Source organism: Ambystoma mexicanum, chromosome 5p, assembly GCF_040938575.1.
Source record: "Ambystoma mexicanum isolate Mex_15411 chromosome 5p, UKY_AmexF1_1, whole genome shotgun sequence".
Lineage (NCBI taxonomy): Eukaryota > Metazoa > Chordata > Amphibia > Caudata > Ambystomatidae > Ambystoma > Ambystoma mexicanum.
The window spans coordinates 600,707,872-600,722,008 of NC_090930.1; positions in this window are offsets into that span (position 1 = coordinate 600,707,872).

Sequence of the window (14,137 nt, forward strand, 5' to 3'; positions counted from 1 at the left end):
ATCCCCAAAAGAGAGCATATATCAGATACAAGAAAGCACCACAGGTGGCTCTCTATACAGGACAAAATTGCCCTGAAAACTATTTGCCTCACTCATGAAGCGCTTAACCACCAAGCCCCCCCTACCTCACAGACAAGTTCACTTGGAAGGTATCCAATAGAACCACCAATCTTCCAACACAATGCCTGGTGGTGCCCAGATATAATCTAAAAAGAGCAGGAGGTTCCAGCTTCCCAGTATTAGCCGCGAAGCTTTGGAACTCTCTCCCACAGAATATCCAAACCATTCAGACCTTCAACAATTTCAGAAGTCATCCTATCACCTGGATAGTAAATAATACACAAAATAACAGTTCCTGATACCACTAACTAGTAGATGATCAGCTCACATGACTGCTTTGACCCAATGTATAATATGTATTATGTTCACCTTGTATATACTCACCATTGTAACTTTACTTGTATGTTCAAACTGTATTAATGTACACAATTGTCTATTCTATGCCTCTGTAACTATTACTATCACCAGCGCCCAATTACCTCCGGGTCAGGTGCGCGATATAAATAAATAAACAAACAAACAAACAAACAAACACTACAAAGCCTTTTATCGTTGAGGTTGACTCCTCCGACGGTGCACTCAGTGTATTTCTACTACAAAAACGGAGTAGCATGAATATTCCATAGCTTTTATTTCAGATACCCTTTCCAAGAGCAAACTGAACTATACTGTATGAGAAAAAGAACTGTTAGCAATCAAATCAACAATCAAAGAATGGGGCACCTACTTCTCGGAGCACAACATCCTTTAGAGATCAGGAGAGATCACAAAACCTATGAGTAGTACAGAACATCGAATGGTGTAATAACCGCCAAGCCAGATGATCTATTTTTCTGGTCAATACCGTTTCTTTGTTACAAACATACAAGGTACTGAAAACATCTAGAATGACGCCTTATCTAGAAAAGACAGTCACTCCACAATTTGCCTTTCTTCCAATGAACCTATGTTCAGGCCTCGTTCTTTTGTCTTCCACATCAATACATTTTTACAGAGGTTACAAGAACAGATTGCATACTATATTAAGTATAGCCCTGTTGACTCCTTGGACAATTCTGTTTCTACCAAAGAAGGCTTGCTATTTAATGAACAATGGGTAATGATACCCAGCATCGACATTCAGCATCAGGTCCTCTCGCTACCAAAATAGCAGAAGTGCTGTTAAGTACTTTGAGTCTTCTGATGGCCTACAGTGAAATCCGGTGTAAGGTGAATTGTGACTACATGTTCTATTTACACACAACACAAAAGACCTACTACTACCATGGTTGGGAAACTTCAACAACCTCAACACCCTTCTTTATCCTAGGAAGTTATAACCACTGATTTTGTGGTAGATCTACCCTATGTTCAAGGGTATACCACAATCATGGTAAAAATCAATGCCTTTACCAAACAGGATAATTTGCTCATGCTTCCTAAGCTTTTCACCACAGCTGAAATGGCTGTCATCATTCTAAAATAAGTATTCCACCTTCATGGACTTCCCTCTACCATCATATCATATAGTGGACCACAATATACCTCCAGATTTTGGTTCATCCTATGCTCTAGTCTGGATATACAATGTGCACTCTCTTGAGGTTATCATCCCCAAACCAACAGAATAACAGAACACCTAAATCAAACCATGAAGCAGTACATTGGGACTCATTCTGAGCCTGCCGGTCTTTCAACAACGGTGCTGGCAAGCTTAACGGCACCGTTGTTTCCAGACCGGCGTACTACTGGTGTGCCTGCTGGAGCCGCCATGCCCAAAAGGTCTGACCCTGCTGGCACAGCGGCCATGGTAGGAAAACTGTCACGGAAGCACCGGCACTATTAGCAAAAGTGCCAGTGCTTTTGTGGTCCCCACTCCCATAGAGTCCCATGGGACACTATGAGAATGGGACCTGAAATTTACCAGTGCCAGACATTCCGGGCCGCTGGGGTTGTAATCCACCAGTGGCACTGGGAAGTCAGATGCTGGTAAATATTTACAGGTCCGGCGGCAACCCGCCAGTATCACCGGCATGGTTACTGCTGGACCCGTAATGAGCCCCATTGGTGTTTTTCCACCTCTGTCCAAGATGATTGGGTTGCTCTGCTTCCCACTGCCAGATTTGCATATAACAATTCTGTACATTCATCCTTAAAAACTTCACCTTTTCAATGTGCCTATGCATTTCACCCTACAGCCTTTCCTGGTCATAAACCCCAATCTATGCAAGTACCCTCTGTGAACGAACACATAACTTTTTTTTAAGAAGGACACACACTCGCTCTTGAACATCTTCAACATACATAAGAACAGGTCAAAAACACAACTACCTGAGAGATTAACACTTACCAAATATTCCCCACTTTACATGACACACTTTTGTATTTGTGTTCGCAATCCTGTAGCCTTTAAAATAGCACTACCCTTTGCCTCAGGAGGATAGCTCAGGGGCAACGTGCTTGGCTTGGACGCAAGATGACACGGAGCATTACAGGGTCCATCGCCTGGTTGTTATTAATAACCAATCATATCATACCCTCTTCAAAGAAAAGGATCCTTCGTATATTTCACATTTCACTTATGAAACCTGTTCTTTCCAGTGATTGCCTAAGCCTCCTCAATTGGTTGGTGGTGCACCAGAGTACTCCAGCATAGACCGATATGTTATCTGTGGTGTAGTTGTTCTCCAACGTGCCCCCCTCCGACGCAACATAGAACGTTAAATTCTCCACATAAAAAGAAGTGAAACAGAATAATCATTGCATCTCAAACAGATATTCTCCCCTTCCCAAGGCTATTTCCCACTCCAGTGCGATTGCTTCATTTTGCCTTTTCTTGTGATTCTTCTTTGCTCTGTTTCTTCTTCAGTCGCTTCCAGACGTCCCTTTCCTGTTCATGCCTGTCCATCCTGATTTGTTCCAATCTGCTCAGTGTACTTCCTGAACTAAACCCCCTGGTTGGCATGCTACCTGTACACTACCATCCTGCTCGGTGAATGTCTGCACCTAACCTGGCAGTACTCACTGTACCTCATAAGACTAACCTCTGTTGACAATACTAATCCACTCTCTCACTCTTCACACCTTCCAAGGGTTTTTCTGGCTTCAACTTTTCCCTCGTGACTTTCACGACCAGACCCTCCCCCTCTGGCACCTGAAGTCTATATTGGATACATCAGGGGTGATTTGGTGTGGCTTGGCTCTCAACTTCAATCCATCATATGAACACCTTCTCCATCACATCACAAGGCAGTAAGTGGGCTATTGTCATTATTGTTTTGAAATTCTAACACCTTCACCACCAAAGATTGTCAGATTCGTTCCACCGACAAACTACCTACAACTCAAGTTAAATCCATAGAAAGCCCAATGAAGTCCTAACGGCTCAAAAAATGGGATATAACACTGCCTTGTCAACATTCTCGATACTGCAGTAAATCAGCAGGAAAAAGTGGTGATACAAGCAAATGCGTCTGCCAGTAGTTCCAGCAGACTTCCTGCTAAACATATAAGGAGGCACAATGTATTTTGGTCCTGGTGTAGATATACAGGAATCACATTAATCTGCCAATGAATTCAGTGTTAATAGTATCTGAGTGGAATAACACAGAAGCAAATAGTTTAAGATTTTGAAGAGGTTGTGAGGTGATATTACATAACAGCATAGATGAACAAGTTATCTTTTGAATAGCCTACTTTGATACTTCTATGAATGAGCCACTTACATTCAGGGCCTCAAGCTGATGATGTGTTTTCTAAAGCAACTGTTTAGATGTGTGTAGTTTTGGAAAGCCGCAAGAAACAACACATGCTTATCATAGACCAATGAAATGCAATAGAGCAAATCATTGTCCTTCATTGATTTTAATTTTTTCAGCTCTCATTTCTGGATGAAGTTAGTATTTCTACTTTCAAGTCATAAAGCATATACGCCCAGACAGACACTGAGGAATCTCCGAGAGCAGAGGTTTTTTCAGCACATAATTGTTAAAAGAAAATGAAAATGGCAAACTGCAGGCAAGGAAAGAAGACATTAGTACACTGCAACATTTAAAGCCAAAGACATGGGTCACTGCCCATACATGAATGCACTAAGCTTGAAATACACAGCTGCAGGCAGTTAGTTCAATCATGCAAACAAAGCAAAGGGGAAAGTAACATACGTGCAATATATATAATAATGTAGGGCACCCATCTCAATGCAGCAATTTCTCAGCAGCAATTACTGTATGTATTAATGATATTGTCATCTGTAATCTATACTGAAGAGTCATGTTCAACAGAATCGGTGCATTCCAGTACACACACTCACCACACACTGCATGTGCCTAATGATCGTGTTTGATATCTACAATGCCTGTGTCTGTGTTGATAGAGAATACTACATGGCAAAGACAAATCTTGTAATAGAAAGAAAACATAACACTATAGCTTAGGAAGCAACCTCACTAAACTTTGTGCTTTCTATAAAACGATAATTATAATAAAGAATACTAACCTGCAACAAAAGAACTGTCAGACTTATTGGCCACATTGGCTGAACAAATCACAAAGCATTCTAGCAGAGTCGCTCCTGGGCATCATGTTGCTAGAATCCCAGTTCAGATTCACCTATAAGTGAAATGGTTACCTCTCTGAATGTTGTGAATACACATTTAGGTAGTCTACACCAGGGTTTCTGTGTAAAGAAATGAGAGACACGATATCACAATTATCAATATTGAAGGTGGACCTGGAGTATGACTAGCAGAAGTCATTATCCAGAGATAGAAAAGGTCCCTGCGCCCCTCTTTCAATACATTCCTACAATCGCGGCCCCCTACTTGAAAAAGGATTTGAAACCTGCTCATCTATACAGGGACAGTTGTGCATTACTGGATTCGAGCCGAGATCGTTTTGATACACAGGACGTTTATCAGATCATACCCTGGAATCTCTATCCATGTATGCGTGCTGGATTTGACTCAGAAAAGTCACACATAGGGGCTGTGTACTTGCACACTAACCATATGATATGTTTGTTATTGGTTTGGACAACCATTTAAAATCTGTAAACGGCAAAGTTCCCATTTTAACCTGGTTAATTCAGGTATTGCTCTATTTAGTAAAACATGTGAAACCTTTTTTACAGGTTGGCTCCTGAAAATGTTTTCTGAATTGAAACGGTTGTGCTCATGAAGGAAACCTTGTATATTTACATTTTCCTTAATTATTGTGTTGGTGGCCTGGCTAAGATTTCAGCCCACATGGCTTCCCTCCGATTCATCCTAACCAATGAATGCCTGCTCAATGGTGAGGGATGTGTACTTGCACCCTAATTAATTGATATCTATATTATTGGTTTGAACCAAAGGTTAAAATCTCTGAACCACAAAGTTCCATTTTAACCTGGTCCTCTGTTCAGGTATTAAATATGCATTAAATAAATGCAACACATCTTACTAGAACTGAGGTTGTCTCTCAAAAATGTTTTCTGAATTGGAACTTTTGTGCTTGTGAATGGGCCGAATAATTAACACCCTTATGTGTAAAGTATTTGTCACTAGGTTTAGGAAACCTTTGAGACTTACATTTTCATGAAGATGTTGTAAAAATGCAAGTTCAGCGGGATAACGAGGCGTGAACTTTCCAGCTGCGGGATTAGGCCACTAAAAATGGAGGGGGCTTCATTGATAGCCACACTGTTATATGTACAAGGACGGAAAATTCCCTAATTACTTGTGTTTTAAGCTAAGAACATATAGGCAATAGAGATAAGTTACTAGTAAGTATACAAGGTTTAACATTAAAATAGGCACAGTGAACAGGCCTCGAAACATGCTTCTTTAGAAATATGTTCACATTCCATTATCTTGCTTAGTAGCCGTAGAGGCTGACAATACATTGAACATTACACGTTCCTAGGATGGTACGGTAGGAAGCAAACCGCCTTTGTTACTTTCGAGGTCAGGAAGCATAGTTTATGGGTCCCGTGGATAAACAGTGAATGTACAACCATGTTATAATTCAGAATATTAGTTCATGAAACTGGTCTACTGACGGTTTCAAAATGCCCATGGGGGTTTCAAATTGCCCTTTGTAGATCTCAGCCTGGGATGAAGTTCGAAGAGTTCCTATGATGCAACATTCAAATCGTGACTTGCTTGTGGTTCCAGGCTCTGGAGGTGTCATGATCAATTGCTTTCTCATGAGAGATGGGTGGAGATGACCAGGTGCAGGAGATTAAAGATCAACTGATCATCTCAAATGTTTCAATGAATGTGTGCATTGATGTGGGAATTATGGGCTGGACTGTGACGTCACAAGAGTGGACAAGGTGTTGTGGAAAGGTTTGCAGGACCCAATAATTTCAAGATAATATATGTCACTCTATAGGGGAATGACATGGTCCTGCCAATCAGCCTCCCATGGAGGAATATTGTAATGTTGGTATGTGTTTTAAAGCTAATTAGTTTATGAGATTATAAAAGCTTTTGTTTTTGAGGCCTATCTTTGCCATCGCTTTACATGCAGTTCTGTTCCCCATTCTGTTTTAATTTCGCTTTCCCAGCTATGACTGGGACCAGAATACATTTTGTTACTGCTTACCCAGTGTACACTCCTTTTTAGACTACTTTTTCAATTTTTACTGGTGAATACAAAGGCAAGCCGCTGAACTTATTTGGTGGCCCATATCAGGATTGATCGGCTTTCCTGAACAGACATACTCACGGAGGAGTGCAGGACAGCGTCTACTGAACAACCCAAAGAGCTCAACCATTGAGCAAGCCCGCAGATGCTGAGTTCCAGAAGAACTGCCTGGTCAGAGCGCTGCCTTCAATCGGAATGGGTAGTGGCCCTTAAAGGGAGATGATTCTGAGGTCAAAAGAAGTGGAGAATCTTCTAAAAGCATATGTGAGTGTACCGGTGCACGAACATGCAGGGAGAGGGAGGCATTATTTTTATTGTGTATAGGATGCACCCTCAAGAGGTCGAGGGAGATTGTTCGCAGTAGTCCTAGATTGTATGTCAACTCACCCGTTAAGGAGTGAGCAGGTGGTGGAACATCTATTTTAGAGCAGAGGGTTGTGTAGTGAGTGGCGGACCTCGTTAGATGGGAGCGTGCGTAGTGCAAGCAATTGATATAGTTGCATAATTTTTATTTATAGTCCTGAAGTGGAAAAGGAGAAGCACATGTATTGATGTTGTGCTGAAGCAGCAATAGATTAATTGTGATAGAGGTGAAAGTAGTGTGTTGTTTAGTTTCTTGTGGATGTGGTGTAAGAGCCACAGCTGAATTAACATGTAAATATTGGAGGATCTGTCTAGCATGAGTGAAGGGCGTTGTTGAACGGAGGGAGGAGCAACCAAACCCTAAGCATATTAACATAGGGCATATTTGTTAAGGTTGTGGCCCTCTGGAGAAGGCCATTTGTGTACTATCTGAAACTAATGTTGCAGGACTGTGGAGAAGGCGTGAGTGTTGTGAATGGGTGGGGCTTGAGGAGAAGGCCAGTGTGAACGACTTAGGGTGAATAAGCAAAATGGGTAAGTATAAAACTGAATGAGTACATGCCTGTAAGAAAAGAGTAAATTTAAGTTACAGGAATTAATAATAGAACAGGAAGGGAAAACACTCTAAAACGATTCAAAAAATGTCATTCAATTATACAGATGCACCCCTTAATCAGATGTATAAATAATTACACCATACAACAATAATATCTTAAAATATCACTTTCAATGGGTGAATGACACAATCGGGAAGTGTTATCAGGAATGGCCCAGAGAGGGAATATTCAATAAGAGAATTATTGACAGTATGTACTCATATCTGTCAGCTACTTACAAAGGAGCAAAGCTTAAAAACAGACAGGACATTTTAGGACTCTGGAAACTATATGAAGAAACTACAAAAGCAAAGGAGAAGGGAGGAAGGGAAACAAGGAGAAGAATAGTGCTCCACCCCCTCCCTATGTTTATACCCACTGTTAAAAAAAGCTGCAGGATACACAAACCCAAGGCGAGCTTCCCTCGACAAGGAACAAGTAAATAACAAGTAAATAAAAAAGAAGGAAGAGTGCAATTTCAGGGTATATGGCTGGTAAAGGGAAACATAAATACATAATTGACATTAAGAAGAGCACACAACAGCAACTTGACTCGATGTTTAGAGAGGCAGAAAAAGCTGTGGAAAGTGAGATAGAGAAAAAAGGGAAGGAGCAGGGAAAGAAGGAAGACCAGCAGGAATGGCCAGCAGGACGGATACAATGTAAAATTTATGACTGCAAACAGGACATGGAAGAAAGCAAGCTAGACACAACAGAGGGGGATCAACAGCATCAGAGTGGGAAGACAGTAGTGGCAGCAGAAACAGGGAATTTGAATTCAACACACATGATCTAACAATGCTGAGTAGAGGAAGGAGAAGGAACGCGGGGAAAGAAAAGGAAAGAGAGGAGCTAACAGGATACTGAAGAAATATGCTTCAAAGCCGGAAGGCTAGGATGGCAGTAGTGAAACGCCCACAGCAAGGGAATAAGCCCCTTCTACAGAAGTCAAAAGTTGAATTACATTACGCACCATTACTGACGATTGACAGGGATAATTTGGTCTACAGTTTACCTTCACTAATGGCAGGAGCTGGCAAATGAATCTATGTATTTGAAAAGGATACAGCAGGAATCCCTTTGGCTATAGGGGACATTAAGTGTTTATTGGCAGTATTTGTGGGGGTGGGGGAACACAGTGGCAACATTTGGCAACAAGCAGGGTATGCAGGGGTAAAGTTGAGCTCTAACATACATGATGGAGCACCCTTTAACAATGATCAAGCACATGTGCGGAAAGCTCTGAGAGAGCTATGTCCAGATACGTCAGGCATGGGGTCAATATTGGCATGTACAATGAAGCCAGATGAGGAACCTGCAGAATATATACGATCAATACAAGATACGTGGACACACGAGAATAAACAGTCATGGGATGATGAAATACATTTGTTCTATCACATCCTAGTGAGGGGGCTCCCCACAGAGGTACATGTCTCCCTAGAACAAAGAGTAGGGATAGAAGTGAAAGGATGGCCTGAGATAAAGGTGACAAATGTGCACTATTGTAAAAGGAAACAGGAAAAAGACAAGGAGACAGCTGAAAATGTGGTATGCAGAAAACAAATGAGTTTAGAACAGGTGTGTTAGTCGGTGAAGTGGTTGTAAAAATGATAGAAGGAAAGAAGAGAATAAGAGTTTGCACATTACAATGGGTGATATATGTAAAAGAACAGTTTCAAAGCACACAGCATTGTAAGTGCAACTTGAGTGCAGCAGATGGAAGAAATGACAGTATGCTTATTGAGTAGGTTATATAGGTTATTGTAGGATTGTTTGGTGTGTTTTTGGAGTACAGCGCCACTACACAGGATCAATGTATAGCATTTCTTTCATGCAGCACCACTGCATGGGTTTGGTGCATTGTTATAATGTGGTACAGCAAGACATGTGTTATTGAGCATTTTTTTTTATGCAGCGCCACTGCATGGGTTTGATGCAATTGCTTCAAGCTATGTGTTGCCAGTGCAACATATGGATATGTAAATGAAGACAGGCTACACAGGTTAAAAACAAACCATTTTCTCATTTAAAAGCGCATTTTATTTTTCATATTCAAAATGCACACACTTTTTTTTTCATCTGAAATGCCTATGTTGCAAGAGACACATTTGAAGATTAATGAACTAATATAATTAACCGTACTAACATGATTCTAACTTCTTAATAATATAATGTGTTCAGCACTGAAAAATGAGGCAGGCTGAAACTCATTTCAGACTGTGTGCAGATTTTTTTTTCTTCTTGTTTTTCTGTGCTGCTTTGTCCACAGTATTTGCAGGAAGCAAGGATTCGAATAGCAGGAAATCAGTTTTGTTACAGTTGCTTACTGTAAAAGATTTCTATTGTGTGCAGAGCGTGGATAGGACATGATAGGATTTTATTGGTTAGGATCCTTTGGTAGGAGGTAACCCGAGTTTTCATGTATAATCTGGGGGAAGAAGCTAGCAGACAACATCTTGACACACCTCAGAGAAGGACTAGGTTGATAGCTGGGGATGCCTGATTCCTAAAGCAGATTCAATACTGCTACAGATGCTGGGATTTCCAGTCAACAAGTCCCAGATTGAGTGACAGCAAATGCTTGTCCTTGCTGGGTGAACCCTTCCAGAAGACAACCAGCCAAAGAAGTTCCATGCTGAGCAAGCCTGGTAATTATCTCGCTGAAGTGTGGGGGCTGTGCGTATGTGTGCGAAAATATTCAGTCAGAGTAGGAGAGGAGATTCCTATGTTTTAACCACATGTTTAATGTTGCAAATTGAATTCTTGTTCCTCGCCACTCTCTTTTCATTTTGTTACAGATAATGTTGTTACTGTGAGTTTTCCATTTATTTCTGCAAAAGAAGAGTAAACTTGTGTTGAAATGCAAGTTTTATAATACAAGAAAATTATCTGAAAGCAGGTGGGAAATGTGTTTCATTTTTATCTTGTCCTTTGTACATCTATCATTATAACACTGGTAATATGGGAAGATCTTTGCACAGTGCAATTGTCATTTTTAAAAGTTGCTAAAAGATAAGACATGGCAGTAGCTGTGTGCATGAATCCATTCAGTGTATGAGTGTGTGTGTGTTTTCTGAATGGAACATAATAATAACAAAATGAAATAGCCTGCTGCCAAAGGTCTATGAGTCGGCAGAAAGAGAGGCCCTGGACATAGCTCATCAAACATAAATAAGTTGGTGATAAATACCACATATAGCTTGCTGTCGTAGATAAGTCAGTGAGAACAGCCCATGGTGGCACTCCAATTGGAAATGTGGTGGTTCTGAAATGCAAGCCTGAGGTCTCTGTAGTGATCACACAAACAAACTAAACAAAAATAAGGGGTTCTGGATATTGTAGTCACATATATAAAACAAAGGATTTATGCTCACCCATAAATACCACCAATAACGCATACCAACATAATGTATACCACTAAATGCATCAGTGTGCTGAAATAATGTATGTATACTATAGTACTATATACCAAATCTAATCTGAATGAAAAGAGTGATTATTACTGAATTATTTTCATTTTGGCGGTAAGAAAATACCGCTAGGCCCCAGATCTATAAAAAATACCCAACATCATACAGGGTAAGTGCCAGGTACCCTGTTCAGAGCCAGAGCCACCACTAAAGAAGAAATCTCCCACCCTCGTGAATTGCACAATATGTCCATGGACATCGCAGTAGTCTGTGAATCACACGTGCCACTATGGGGCTTTTGAGGCTGGTAGCCATGGAAATGGGATTCTGGAGGCTAGGGGATTGGTGAATACGTTTTTCTTGGTGTGGTGTGTAAGGAGAGACTGTGGCAGAAGGTCTGTTTGCTGAGAGGTGTGCAGGTGGCTATGGCTATGGCTGTGTCTTTCAGGAGACAGTGTGTCTGGATTTTGGGAGACTCTTTGTAACATTGTTTGCAGGTGTATGCACAGCACTGTGGAGTGGCTGCACATTTTGGATTCCATCATAGGGATGTGCACTAGTATGGAGTATGTGGAATGAAGTGGCTGGATTTTGGTTCCTCTTTGTGCCACTTTGGTGACACACCATCAACCAGACATTATTATCATTCATTGTGGAGGGAATAGTTTAGGACATTTTACCGGAATCTCACTGCAGTTTGAGATGAAGGAGGCACTTGAACGTCATGGGCATGTTTCCAAACTCCCGAGTAATATTTTCTCGCATTGCGCAGAGACAGATGTGGCTTCGCTCTTCTTCATTTCGTCCGCAAATGGAAAAAGTGAGGCGCAATATCAACAATGCTCTTTGAGTGATATTGGCATGCCGCCCTTCCACAATGAAAATATTACATTTTGTAGCACAAACATTTTTCACGGAGATGGAGTTCATCTTACTGATGCTGGCAATCAACTTTTTCTGTAAAATATCCAAAATTCTTTGCAGCCCTTTCTTGCAAGTGTAGCTATCCTTTTTCCAGTAGTTGTTGGCCACTTAAAACCTTAAAAAATCTAACATCACAAAAAGGCTCTTTTCAGAGCCACCACTTTCTCCCGGTAGAGAGTGCTATGTTTCTGAAAGTGACACCCCCTACATTTTTAGGAGTCTGCGTACTACTATGCTTTGCGCAGACTCTTCAGAATGCCCAGGGCCCTGTACCATTTCATTGGCACTTCTATTTTTAAACTGTGAAAGGTGGCTTTGAAAAGGGCCTTTTTTGTTTGTTTTTTGTTGTTTTGTATTTTTTTGGTGATTTTATACATGACACATTAGGAAATGAAGGGAAGGGAAGTAGGGAAGGGTCACCAACCACAGGGATAATAAAGGGCAAGTGGAGAGAGGAAGATTTTGGGTGGGACTCACTTAGGTAGGGACAGTCTTTCTCATGCTCCCAGTTCAAAGCCTCGAAAGCACTTTGAAATTGCTCCCCCCTGAAGAGTACCGTGTTGAAGTAGATGCACAATACAGTGACCCTCCAAAGGTGGTCTTCTGTGGTGCGTATGGCCTGCAAAGCTGGTTAAGGGATCCACTGCCCCAGAGGAGTGTCCCTTGTGATCACAGGAGCAGAGACAGAGTTTGTTGTAGAGGAACTCAACCTACTACTTTGTTCAAAGGGAACAACCCTCCAAACTGCCACCTTCTAGTGCGACTTCAGGTGTTGACAAATGGAGGTGGTCCCGTAGCTATACAGGCCAGGTTTTCTGCGACTGAGCACAGTTTTGCACTCAGTGCAGCACACCTTGTCTGCACATGTCTTGGGTCCCCCCCAACGGTGATAAAGAGCCTCCACACCCTAGACTCACACTGGCCAGCAGTAGTGGGGACTTCCACTACCTCATCCAAGTCTTCTTTGTGATCCCGCTCTACATCACCAAGCTAGTTCCCCCCCCAAGGCCCTTGGAAAGGTGGGGGTGCTGGAGGGGGTGGGGTGGTGCTGACATAGAGGCAGCAATAGTAGGAGCAGCCATGGGTGCCATCACCAAAGATGACAGTGTTAGGCAGAATTATATGCAGTATCCTTTCGGAACACCACACACAATTAAGACTACAAGTGACAGTACAAATTCACTTTTGGTACAAGCCTGTACTACACAGTTAAAGTGATAGCGCTGGCTGAGCAGCCAGACTTATCTCAAGAGTAAGTGAGCAGTATCAGATAGTTACACAAAGGACAGCAATTACTATGATTTAGGCAACACTGACTCAAGGCTTTCAAGTAAAAGAATATACATTTATTTCACTAGTCAGTTGTATAACAGTACACTATTATAAGCAGTCTAGAAATCACACTCTTAATACACCACACCACTTCCCTTACATTCCAGACAAGTTAAGCTCACACAATGAAGTGGGAACAAAATGGCACTCCAGCATTTTAAAAAGGGAGAGAAAGACAAATTTTATAGAAATTAAATCAAACCAATAGGTAAGTAAAGGCAATTGAACAAGAGGAACTACAGAGATAGAATCAGGTATAAAAGGCTTAGAACCAAAGTCAATGGGTTAAAAGTCTTTTGCTCAATATCACACAGTTCAGGGTATTTTTTAGTAAAGTTCGTGGCACGGTTTCGGAACAAGGTTGGTTGATACAAAAGTTAGTTTAAAGAGAAGGACAAGCCTCGGTTTGGAGAAAGATTTCAAACAATTTCACTGCGGTTGAACGAAACGAGCAACCGGATTTGCACAGTACCTTAAAACGGAGAGGAAGCTGTAACTGAGGCAGACATTCCTTGTAGTTCCTGCAGGCTCATGGTGCCTGAAGAGACTGTCGGACTGACAAGAAGTAGGAAGACTGGAGGGTCCTGCACTACCCAGGGAAGAAACCAGCAGCAGAGCAAAGCAACAAATAAAAGGTGCCCTCCTTAAAACCCAGGCAGGGTATGACCTTCCTGGCTATCCGGCCCACTGTAGTTCTGTACAGTGAATCCGACCAGTTTGGGTGAACTGGTTGGTCCCACCAGCTCAAGGGAAGAAGTTTCCTGAAGGATCTTCTTTTTCATTGGATTCTGAAGATTTGGACCTGCAGCAGGGCTTCACTGGGTGGTTCAGTCGTTGTAG